At 39.9% G+C, this 12,284-nt stretch overlaps 1 long non-coding RNA gene across 1 annotated transcript; it reads left to right on the top strand.

The window, feature by feature from the left end:
* The first annotated feature begins 1,270 nt into the window (after positions 1-1,270).
* LOC135933675 (uncharacterized) lies at positions 1,271-2,241 on the top strand. Its single transcript, XR_010573886.1, has 4 exons — positions 1,271-1,359; positions 1,473-1,624; positions 1,738-1,770; positions 2,075-2,241. It is a non-coding gene; the product is annotated as an uncharacterized LOC135933675 (long non-coding RNA).
* The last annotated feature ends 10,043 nt before the right edge of the window (positions 2,242-12,284 follow it).

The following is a 12,284-nucleotide window of genomic DNA, read 5'->3' as shown; positions in this document are numbered from 1 at the left end:
TAGCAAGACGACATTGAATCTATGTTGATTTTTCATCCGAACCGTCGTATATGGTCGGGGTTGAAATGCCAATGTTGTAACAACATTGAAATACTGTGGTAAACCGACGGTCTTCCTATAGAGACGTTGTAACGATGTTGATTCACCGTTGTTTTTTTGTCATTGATATTTGATCTATTTATAGTCGACCAGGTGACAACAACAACGTCGAGAAAACGTCTATTTATAGTTGACGATCATTCGGCTCTGGTCACCATCAAAAACCTTTGATTCCCACAAAATGTGGGAGCCCGAAATTGTGTCTATACTTCTTACAATCCGGCAACAAATAAATTGCACTGCGAACAAAGTATATCAACAAAGAAAACATTTTCGTTTCATAATTTCTTCGTTATATTCCCTTACAAAGCTAGCTTTAACGCTTCGAGGTTTCCTTTGTTCTTGCCGTCGCCTCGGCGCTTGACCCAGACTTTCGCTCTGTAGTTGCTTAGTACTACAAAAAATTCTAAATCTGTGATATATGATTGATAAACGTAAAGTTAACTGTATAAACGTGTTCAATGACTTTGTTACTTTTGATGATTGGAGAGCACTCGCTTCAATTCGCACACGAAAACTTTAGACTCAGTTTGAATGCTCACGCAGCATGCCCACGTGACTGTACGTTGCACGCTCACCTAACTTTAAGTTGCACGCGTACATGACTTTCCGTTTGTGCCTTGAATAATGAATAAGGCTACGTCCACACGTACCAGCGTATTTTTGAAACCGCTGATTTTTCTATGCGTTTGCACCTTTTGTCCACACGTAATGTATGTCTGGCTGTACATTGTGTTTGTATTTCCAGGCACATTTCACGAAGCAGAACGCAGTCTTCAGAGATATCCACGTGAACGCTGTGATACGTCTGACCTTCAGTCCGAAGAAGAAACCCAGACCAGTCTTAAAAGAAAGCACAAATAAAACCTTTATATTCACAAACATATCTTTGATTGTTAAGAATTTATGATCTTGTCTTTTATACATATCTGTGGTGCTTGCATACTGCAATATCGCCACATAATATAGTCCAAAAAGTGGAAGTTTGTAAACTTTTTAAAAATGCAAAGCCGTGTACACTTGTGCACTTCAAAAATTCATTGTATACTGTACCTTCTTGCACGTCTCTGTTTCCTGTGTGTGTTGTTAGAAATCAAACTAACTTTAGGAAACAATATGCCAAAAGCATATTTACAATTACTTAAGACTGTTTTTAATTTATTTTCTTTAGACCAAATCCCCTGTACACATATACGGACTCAGAGGATGAGCAGCCTACAAAAAAACGGTTTCCCCAGGCCCCTCGAGTGAAAATACCAGGTAATAAAATACTGTCTAGTGTCTGTGTACATATCTGTGTCTGACACAAGGAAACTTTTTTGACAAGTTGTCTGTATTCTTAAATACTTAAAAAATTATCTTTTTCTAAACAGCCCTCATCACTCCGCAGTCTGCCCCCCAGCCCACTGATAGCAACCATCATAATGCCCCACCCAGCTTCCGGCACCTTTCGCCACTCCGGCACAAACCGACACAGCTTTGCGATCTCGCCAGCATGCAGAGTCTGATGTCTTCCCTATAGATGGTATGCTTTTTAAAAAGCTTTAAAGCTGCATCACAATGTCATTGTACTCTTATCTTCAAAACACCAGTTTATACTCCTGAATGTCATCTTGTTGTGATTTTTTTTTTCTGTAGATTCCAGAGACTCTGTGAGGCCACTATTACAAGGCAAGTTTGAAAATCTTGGAATTTCACAGTTTACATGGTATAACAAATATATGTGACAGGCAAAAACTAGTAAACACTTTTAGCAGTTACAAGAACTAACAAATGAATATCCAACAAAAGTGAATAGAAATACATTGCACTGCCAATACTTTGGTTTATTCTTTGTATGACTTGAAAATCAGGCTTTAGGGAAAACTAAATGACATGTTTCTATCATCAATTACATGAAGTAAACACACAAGCACTTGCATACACATTTAAGACATGAGACACACTAATTCCATCTCTTAAAATGTGTCTATAGGTGAGACGCTTTGCGTTGATTGGTGCTGCTGGACCACACTGGAGGTGCGAGTCCGCCGTGTAATGGTTTATGCCATTACAAAGGAGCTGGCCTCTGTACTCAACTGGGCAGGGAAAAAATACCAAGGACCAGACAAAGCAAAAAAGGGCATTTAAAGAGACAGCGCTCTGCAGATGCATATTTGGTAAGTTTTAACATTTATTGTAGTTTTATGAGCCTAAAGTGAACAATAAAGGGATCAATTGATGTGCTGGGTGTGTTTCACATTTCCTATGTCTGTTTTTTGCTATATTACTTTGTCTTTCTTAATAACAAGACTTTCATATCCGGTTAATCTGGAGATGGAGTCTTTGGTCTTCGGCTTGTTTTGTCCTCGGGTTGTACACTTTGTACAGCCCGAGGACCCCATGTTTTCTTTTTCTTTTTTTAAAGGATACACGGCACACCATGCTAAGACATATCACATTTTCAGCTTATAGCTCTTTGGGAATCAAATGCGGCAGTTTGCTGATTTCCGCCTGGTGACTTTCATGTTTATTAGCCTAGGAGTTTACATACTTTCTCCCTGCTGAAGACAATTAACAAGAGCTTATTCATGTGCTCTAATTCCCTTTTTTTGTCTTTGTTTTTTTTTGTGTGTGTGTCTATTTTTGTCCTAGATGGCCTGACGCAGCAGGTAGGGGCGAACTCTATGTCTGAGTTGGTCTTTGCTCAAGCAGTCCAGAAATGGCTCAGATATGCTCCAGATCGTACGGGTGGCACGCAGGACGCACATCATCCATCCCCATCCCGGAGTAAATAATAAAAAGTGACGTGAAACATAGAAATGTAAATAGGAAACTTTGTCTTTTAATAAAGTATTTTGCAAATGATACATGTCTATTGACCTTTTGTTTTTTTTTCAATAAAAAGCAACTGTGCGAAAGAGGTGGAAAATCAACACCATAGCTCAGTGTTTCATTATCAGAATCTGACATTGAAACAATGTCAACAGTGTTAGAAAATATAACATCGAATCAATGTCAGGTTTCAACATTGATTCAACATCAAAACCTGACGTTGTTTCAACATTAAAAATGGGTGCAAGAGTGACGTTGGGTCAACGTCAGATCTCAACGTTGGTTCAATGACGTCGCCTGATATTGACTCATGTTACGACCCGGCTCGAGGCTGCAACATAAAAAAAGGAGACGAATAGCAGAGTGTAGGTAGGAAGAGGTTTTATCTTATAATGGATAGAAGGTTGGCTGAAATGGCTGGTGACACCAAGGCAAAAGCAAGTGAGCTCCCCGGGAAGCTTGCCTCAGGTATGCTTTTATCCACACCTGACTAGGTGTGGCCAATTAGCACCAGCTGAAAACATTGAGGAGATTAGGGGATGCAGAGGGACGTAACACTCAACATTGTTTCAATGTTTCCTTGCTATCTGGGTATGGAATATGTAACGGTGTGGAGAGATAGTCTCGATATGTTAGAGAACCACAGAGACCAGAGCTGCTTTTTGTAGGCGGCTGTAAAGATGCAATATATGATGTATAATGAGGTACAAACTGAATGATATTTAACAGCACCAGTTTGATGAAATGTGAATCCAAACAAACCTAAGCGCTGTGTGGCAGATCGTTTGTGTTGTGACTGTCTCTGCACTGAAAACACCTTTGTATTTGAACAGGAAGGGGGTCAGTAAATGCAACACAAACTTTCATAATTGCATGTTTTACAGGCTAATAAAAGTGATCAGATGAAAGATAACCTCAGAGGTGAATGAGCAGGCCGGCTGTATATAACAATCACACAACGATTCAAAGCTTTCTAAATCTACAGTGAAAAGATTCATCCATGTTTACAAGTGTTTTTCTTCTGTAAAGGAAGAAAGCGACTGGATCCGTGTTGTTAATAGCAACAGCTGTGGCGGTGTCTCATTTTTAGGTAAACAGAGGGTATGAGAGCAGAGCTGCTCGACCGCTGCCTCTTCACTGCCATAAAGTTTATTAGGGGGTGAACGCCATAAAAATGGCTTCACCACAGAGACACAGAAATGTTTGTTGAGGAGGCGCGATGAGCTCTGATATCAGCGGAGGATTCACCGCCAGAGTCTGGACATGTGGAGATGCAGACATCCAAACTGTGCCTGAAGCCTGATGAGGGCCACGTCCACTGTTTCAGCTTTAAGGGATAATAAAGATGGAAATGGGCAAATGTAAAGCAGACATGCAGTCATGTGATTGGATCTGCTCAAAGTGAAAGAAAATAATACAGTGGGGGGAAGATTTAGATCTGCCGGAGGTTTCTTCCTGTTCAAAGGGAGTTTTTCCTTCCCACTGTCACCAAAGTGCTTGCTCATAGGGGGTCATATATGTAGGGTCTACTTTACAATAAAAAGCACCTTGAGGCACCTTTAGTGCTGTATAAATAAAACTCAGTTAAATTCAAAATGTAATTTGACTCCACATGTTGAGAACAGAATCACTGTCAGCTGGGAAATGTTCCAGTGTGAAGCTCGGGATCAGGACTAACCCACAGCAGCGTGCAGGAACACTTTAACCTCGTGCTATGGAGGGATCGCCCGAGCCTGCTGGTCTGTTTTTGGCAGTTTTAATTTTCCTTCTCCATCTTGCCTGTGATAGAATGTGTTTATGTTAGCCGAACCACGCCGTTTTCACATCGCAGTGTGGACAGCAGAAACGGAGGCTTTCGAAAATGATGACACATTTTAGTCATATGATCCAGTCATGTGACCAATTCAACTAAGATGGCGGACAGCATTGTACAGCAGTTGTTTTGTTTGCACTCAATTTTGACAACCCTATTAAAGATTAATATCAGTTTGCACATGCTCCAGATAGCTCCAGATAAAACTCGGTGCTTTTCCTCGACATTTTGCCGCGACGTTTCAAAGAGTCGGAAAGTAAATAAACGGCAGACAGAAATGACGCAGGTCGAATCGTCTTACGTTTCATCCATGTGCAGCACAGGAACAGCATTTTCAGTGTGGATGAAAACGACTGAAAACGATAGTGTGGACGCGGAGCATTTTTAGACTCACAGCAGTGCTCTCCTGCTCAGACTAAACTTCTTTAAATAACAGGTTGTTGCATGAACTTTATTTATCTCAAATTATGACACTTTTGTAATAATAAAAACTGTTTGCGGCTCATATTAAAGGTTGAAAAAATGCCCCTCTGTAGGCTTGTGGAAGCTGGCCAATCAGAAGAAAGCAGCTATGTTAGCTTGTTTGAGACAAGAACCAGCAGAAGATTCATTACCATTCTCCTTAGCTTTAAATCATGCAAAGGTAGGCAAGCTGAAGACTAAAATGACTGAGCTACGAACGCAGCTCCACCACATGATTTTCTACCTAAAGAGTGTGAAACTATTCACTGGGGAGGAGTGTTTTTATGACGGAGGCCTGGTGGCTGACTGCTGTTTGTGAGCTCTTTTAATGAGGAACTACATCCTCGTCTGTTATCACTGAGGTCAAATGTTCACCTGGCAGCGAGTCAGAGGACTTGAAAGGCCGGGACTGCGGAGGACAGCGAGGCCTGAACTTATGTAACTTTTTTTTTCTCTCGTTTTAATTTTTTTCCAAATGAGCTTTCAGCTCTGTGGCAAAGCGCTATCAGGTCTGTTCTGCGCTTCCTGGTAACGGTTGGTGTGTTTGAGAAGAGACGCCTCCGATCACCAGTGACAACGTCACGATCTGAGCGGGGTGGCGGCCATTTCAGGACACATTTTATCTCTTCTAAACAAAATGGCTGCCAGAGAAACAGTACAGTGCTGACCTTGAACAAATCCGTCAGGCGGGAGGCCGACGGCGACTTCGCACTGAAACGAAAAAGTCTTCAAGCGAGGCTGAACGCTGATGAAACGACTCGATGATGTCAAATTTAAACGTTTGCAGCAAGTGAAAGATGTTTACTGCATCGTTTCTGTCAGCAGAGGAAACAGTGAGTGCAAATAAAAGGAAAAGACAACAAAACAAGCAAATAACTCTCAGCCTCTCGCCAGCGTCTATAATCCTTCAGGGAGTCGTCTCTCACAGCAGCTCATCCAGACTTATACAGCCGCGTGTTTATGGGCCATTTTACCATAAACTTTCATTTACAATATACTTACTGCCCCTAATACGCCCCTGTATTGGCCGCATTGATTGTGGATAAACAGTGGAGTCGTAAAGGAGCAGTGCAGGAACGGTAGTGCGCTGTAAAGGTAAGATAATACTGAAGACATGATGGGGACTACCGGTATTCCCCCGAAGCAGCTCCGTGAAACGCATCCGATGATATTCTCAACACGGGTGTGTGTGTGTGTGTGTGTGTGTGTGTGTTTTCACTGCATTACTTTTACACACGTTTGTACAGAAACATTAATAAAAACATAAAATCACATGATACACTCAGTAGATGAGACTGAATTAAGACAAAAAAAAAATGTATGAAGAATAACTGAGAAAATATTCCCAGTTTAATCTGTCAGCAAATAAATTTACAAAAAAACAGGAAGAAATGAAGATTACAGGATTAATGTAAGGGCAAATACAATTTTAAAAACTGCATAAATATACGTGAAAATTCAAGAAAACACACAAAGAATATGAGCAAGAATAATATAAAACAACACTTAACAATAAAATTGATCACAAATACAAAATAGAAAAACATAGAAAATAAATATGTTGGTTTCAAGACAAAAAAAAATTTCAAAATTTAAAAAAAATAAAAAAATAAAAATTTCTGACCCAATTTTAAAATTCAGGAAAAAACACAAATATTTAATAGAGAAAAATAAACGTCGAACTCAAAAAGGAATTTGAAATAAAAACATAAAGTGCAGCAGATTCATAATTACATTTACCGGTAGATTCAAATAAAAACATAAATATATCTGCTACGCATTTCATTCAATATTATTACAGAACAAACTCTTAAACTCGCTAAAAAAAAGAAACAGTGGCAGATTGTTATAGTTTATATCGTATCATTTACTGTCTGTGTTTCTGTCTTCAGGTGAAACGAGCGCTTTTATGAACAGTGATTGGAGTCTATCAGTCACACACATTATTGTCTCCAATTATAACTCATCATATAGTAAACGAGCGCAGCCCCATTAGCCTACATCAGATAGACGACACACACGCACACTTAAGTGTGTCCCCTTATCTGCTGAACAATTTCAATTAAGTGAAGTTTATAATATTGTTGTGTCTACATGATTCACAGCCATTTATTAGGATTTTACTGCCTTTAATGTGAGAGTCATATACACTGCAGCAGCGTGCCGGCACTGTTTTTATAGGAGACCACAAATTATCGCTGTATAAAGTTATAAAAAATTATAGTTTATGATTTAAGACTAAACTACTACAAAACTTATAAAATAAACCTCAAAAGTCAAACAGTGAGGAGGAATATGTAGAGCAGTGTGGTCTACTCTAAGCACGATAAAGGCAATAACAGAATTACAGTAAAAATCATTTGATGTTGGAAAAAATAACATAAAAACCGCAAACACTGATTCTGTGCTGCTCTGAGTCACAACACAAACACAGACCTGCGTATAAAAGATATTCCAAAAATATATCGCAGCTGATAAACACGGAATAAAGTCGACAGTTTTTATATTTTGTTTATTTATTATTGAATGTGTGAAGATTTTTAAATGTTTCATGTTTCAGCAGCTCAAAGATCAACATGGCGTCCACATGTTTTTATTTAAATGCGACGTGTGAGTCATTTTGAAGCTCTCGCTCTCGTTCAGAGTTCGTCTGGTGTCAGATCTGATGTTTGGGGGAAAATGTTATGTTCTCATAACTGCAGTTTTCATATTTGAGTCTTTGAAACTTACTGCTGCTCATACTTCCCATCATGCACTTCTTCCTTATTTACTTACTGTTAGCTGCTGTGGGAAAAAGGAAGAAGCTCCTGTCAGAAGGACAATGCACTGTATTCAGGCCTGAAGTCATAAATATCGAACGTAAAGCAGTCAATAAATAACACGACCAAAACGAAGGTCATACAGTCAGGCTCCAGCACGGCTCTTATTTGACTGTTACAGGTATCAACCGATTAGGCCACAGGTAGGCTCAGCCTGGCATCATCTTCACATGCTCTGTTTGGCTTATCATCTCTGAGTTTCCATTAAAATAATGGTAGCTGCAGCTGTCTGAGCACCTAGCTGTGACTAACCATGTTGATGTTTGTTTTGTATGTTTTGAGCAGGAAGTATACAATGATACATGATTACAGTTTAAACTGATTTTTTAATATTTGATATTTCACACTTTTTGAACGTCCGTTATTGTAAAAATATATATATTACTTTGTATCAAGAAGGGGTTTTGAAGTCAACAACAGTTTCCGTGTGGCGAATTAAACATGTTCTATATGTATCACATTAAATGTTTTACAGTGTTTCAGACTCTTCAGCAGTGTTGTTGTGTCATATTGTATCCTGTTACACTGTAACAGTGTCACAGATAAAATGGGGTAAAATAAATATGTTAGATAGTATTCAGTGTTAGCATAGTGTGTTATATTGTAAACTGTTGTGTTGTATTAAAATGCTGCATATCCAGTGTTCAATGTAACACATTACAAATGTGTTACATTATATCTTTTATCACATCATAATACGTCTCAAGGCAGTTCTTCCTCTCCACCCTCTCCAAGTGATGCTCATGAAATTGATTGTTGGGCTTCTTGCTAATGTTGTGTGTGTAATATACAACATGGCTAAATATGAAAGAGCTAAACGGCTGTATCTCACATTAGCAGCAAAAGCAAAGATGGACCACAATGAAAAGCACCAACTCGTAATGATAATGATGATGATTACTGTGATAGAACCACACACACATTTTACACGTTAACCCTTTTTTCTGCCGTACTGACTCTCTGAACTCTTTGAGCACCTCTCACCTGCTTTTACCTGCAGTTTATAGATCTTAGTTTAACTGCAGGTTAGCGTGAGTCCCACCCGCCTCACCTTTCCCCCTCATTAACCTTCGTCCCCTCGATAGTGTCGGAGGTTTCAACACAGCTTTGTAGAACCTTGTTCCCGTCCAAGTTCATGTTTGGTAACAGCTGAAGAAACACAGAGTCTTCTTCTTTTTCTCCTTCATTTTATTCTGCCTGAAACACATAATTTGACCCACTTTTTAAACATCCAGACAAAAATTTTAAAAAGGAAATATTTTATTCATTTTTAAAGCACAAATGTTAAACGCTTCCTCCAGCTTCTCTAATGTCAGGATTCGATGGTTTTCATTTTCTAATCTGTTTGAAGTGTTTGAACATCTGAGCAGCAGGAACTGTACCAGTGTCCTTACATCACACAGGCAAACGCATTAACTGAGACTCATACTGGAAGTTTTCATGTTCTTTCAGGCAAAAAAAAAATCTAATAATTAGTGTTTAGATTTCATTTTGACTTTTACATTTTTTCTCTGCACACTTGAGAATGTAAACTTTGTTACTGTCAACAGTTTATCTCATAAGTTGTTTCTCATTATTTTGACTTTTTGCAGCATAATCGAAATTTTGTCAGAATAATTTTTTAGCTCATAATCTTTAAACGCTTTGTCATACATCCAGTTTTTACCATTAATTGTAATTATCACAATTACAGTGAGTCTTTTTTGAGGCTGGCTGACTTGTGCTGCCAAGGTTTCATCCTACCACACCATGACCTGTATTTACCCTGAAACCATTTATATGCTAACACTTTGAGCTCTAATAACAGAGACCAAACATTAGCATCAAAACCTGTTAGTTAAATAACGATGAATTATTTTGCGTTCCCTTCTCTAAGAGTTTCAGCTCTGTGTTTCTTCCTCTTCGGCCTCCAGGCTGTTAAACACAGTCAATAGTTAACCAGCAAAAAAAGTAAAAGGAAGTCATGGGGCGTTTGGAGTTCATCGCCCCTTGTATAATTTTATATGACACTCGTGTCCTGATTATATCCCCAATCATCTTAATGTTTTATATGTACGAGGGAGCTGCAATCACAGAGATCATCACATTGTGCAGGTTTCAGTTTTCTGTGAATCATTTCTTCGAGTGTTTGCAGAGCTCATGCTTCCCAGACTTTACTCCTGCACAGACTTTACACTCACATCAGCAAAAAGAGAAAGACAGACGAGCAAACAGAAAAGCACACTTTGAATACCACAGCATCATTCTCAGTTATCTTTCAACAGGCACAAAGTTTGATTCAGTTTAGATTTTGAGCCTGAAACCAAAGTGCAGTACCTTTGACAGGCCACTAGATGCTGGCCGAAGCATACCTCCCTGTGCCATCATTTGCAAAATTATCATCATGTTTTATTCAGTAACATTTGAAACCAGTGCGTGATGCAATAACCTCATCAGGGAGGTGTTTTCTGGGATGATCATTCATCTGATGAGTGGGGTCGTTTTCTCATAGACTTCTACACAATCAGAGTTGGTTTGCCCCCTGCTGGTCATTAGATAGAATGCATGTTTTAGGCATTTCCACACTGGCTCCACTTTCTGGGCCCAGGTGATGTTTGGACCAAATAATATCCTGCCCTCAGTTTTCTTTGTTCCACATTTGACCTTCACTGTCAGCATTATTTTTGACCCAGGTAGCAGGGTCATGATATCTGCAGTTACACATGTTCATGAGCTTTAGGACACAGCTGGCTCACGCTGCATTTACTGGTGCATTAATTTATCCATAGCTGCCAACAATAGCTCTCTAACCAGTAACTAAAAGACAATGTAGGTGCAGGAGTCCAGCATTTAGTCCTGACCTCGATCAATGACGAGCCGCCGAAGTGGCGTGGAAATGTGGCGACTGAAGTTCAAGAACAAACACGCTCGTTTGCTCCATCAAAGTGGCCCATCCCACAGCGCCACGTCGCCAATTAGTTGATTTATGTGTGTTTTCATATTTGATTAGCTCACTGAGGCCCTCCCTGCATGAGGCTCGATCTGACTTACCCCAGAGGGACAAACACCTGTTGTCTCACTCTGACAGGTGTTTGTAATTAATAACGTGTAACTGGGGTCTCTGCTGTCCTCTGAATCAGGTCATACGAGAGCGGGCTGATGAAAGAGGGCTTTAATTTACCCGACAGAAACATGAGTCACTGTTTGCTTTGTAATCGTCTCTACGTTTTCTTTAACGGCACTATTAACCCGTGTCCTACTGCACACCCCAGCCTCTGCTCACCTGGGGGGAGGTTAAAGGTCATGACCCTGGGATGACCGAGAAGGACTCACACCTCTGAGCTGCTGCCTGCTGAAAATGCAAATTCTGCTAAAGCATGCTAACGGCCCGCTCTTCCTGCCCCTCACCCCCTTCCCACACCCACCCCCTCCACCATTATTTACCCAGACTGCACCTGTGACTGAGCGCGACTTTTAACACCAGGACGAGTCGATGAGCAGTGTTGGGAAGGTTACTTTCAAAATGTATTCCATTACAGATTACAGATTACATGCCCCAAAATGTATTTTGTAACGTATTCCGTTACGTTACTCAATGAGAGTAACGTATTCTTAATACTTTGGATTACTTAATATATTATCATGCTGTTTACAACTACATGAATGTACTATTGCTGTGTGATTTATTACTATTACTGAAGGTTACTCGCCATACCAATACCAACTAGATGTTTAAATCTTAATATAAATGAGTAACAGTAGGTGGACATTAGGTAAGGCTGCACTTTTTGCAGCGATCTCGTATAGAAAACTATTCCTCGCGTATATAAAACAGGTCCGCGGCTCCGAACCGTAGTAAAGGGACCTCTGGCTAATACGTCGGGTTCGTGTCGGGCTCGTAGCTGAAAAATAGCTTTACTTTGTTGTCTGGGTCAACTTTGCTAGCAGAGACAGAGAGAGGCGTTGAAAGGCTGCTCCAACGGAACTTATTGTTTCGGAGGAAAACACGAACACAGTGTACAGTCGAGTCTTAATAGCTTACTTACAGCTGGGCTCGTCAGGCTCTCTTCTTGGCTGCAGTGGTTATTATTATATTTACATGCTTCATACATGCTATGCCTGTAACACTCTGCCTATTGCCTTCATATTAAATCATTTTTTGCACAATAATTTTTAAAAATGTTTCTTCACATCATTGTGCGGGCCGCAAGCAGAGGTGACATGGGCCGCGAGATTGAGACACAGACATTTGAGCCTCTTAATGTGTGTTTTGTTTGGGTGGAATTACCAAAAATAGA

Source organism: Pelmatolapia mariae, linkage group LG10_11 (genome assembly GCF_036321145.2).
Source record: "Pelmatolapia mariae isolate MD_Pm_ZW linkage group LG10_11, Pm_UMD_F_2, whole genome shotgun sequence".
Taxonomy (NCBI): Eukaryota; Metazoa; Chordata; class Actinopteri; order Cichliformes; family Cichlidae; genus Pelmatolapia; species Pelmatolapia mariae.
This window is presented reverse-complemented; position numbering and strand designations above follow the sequence as displayed.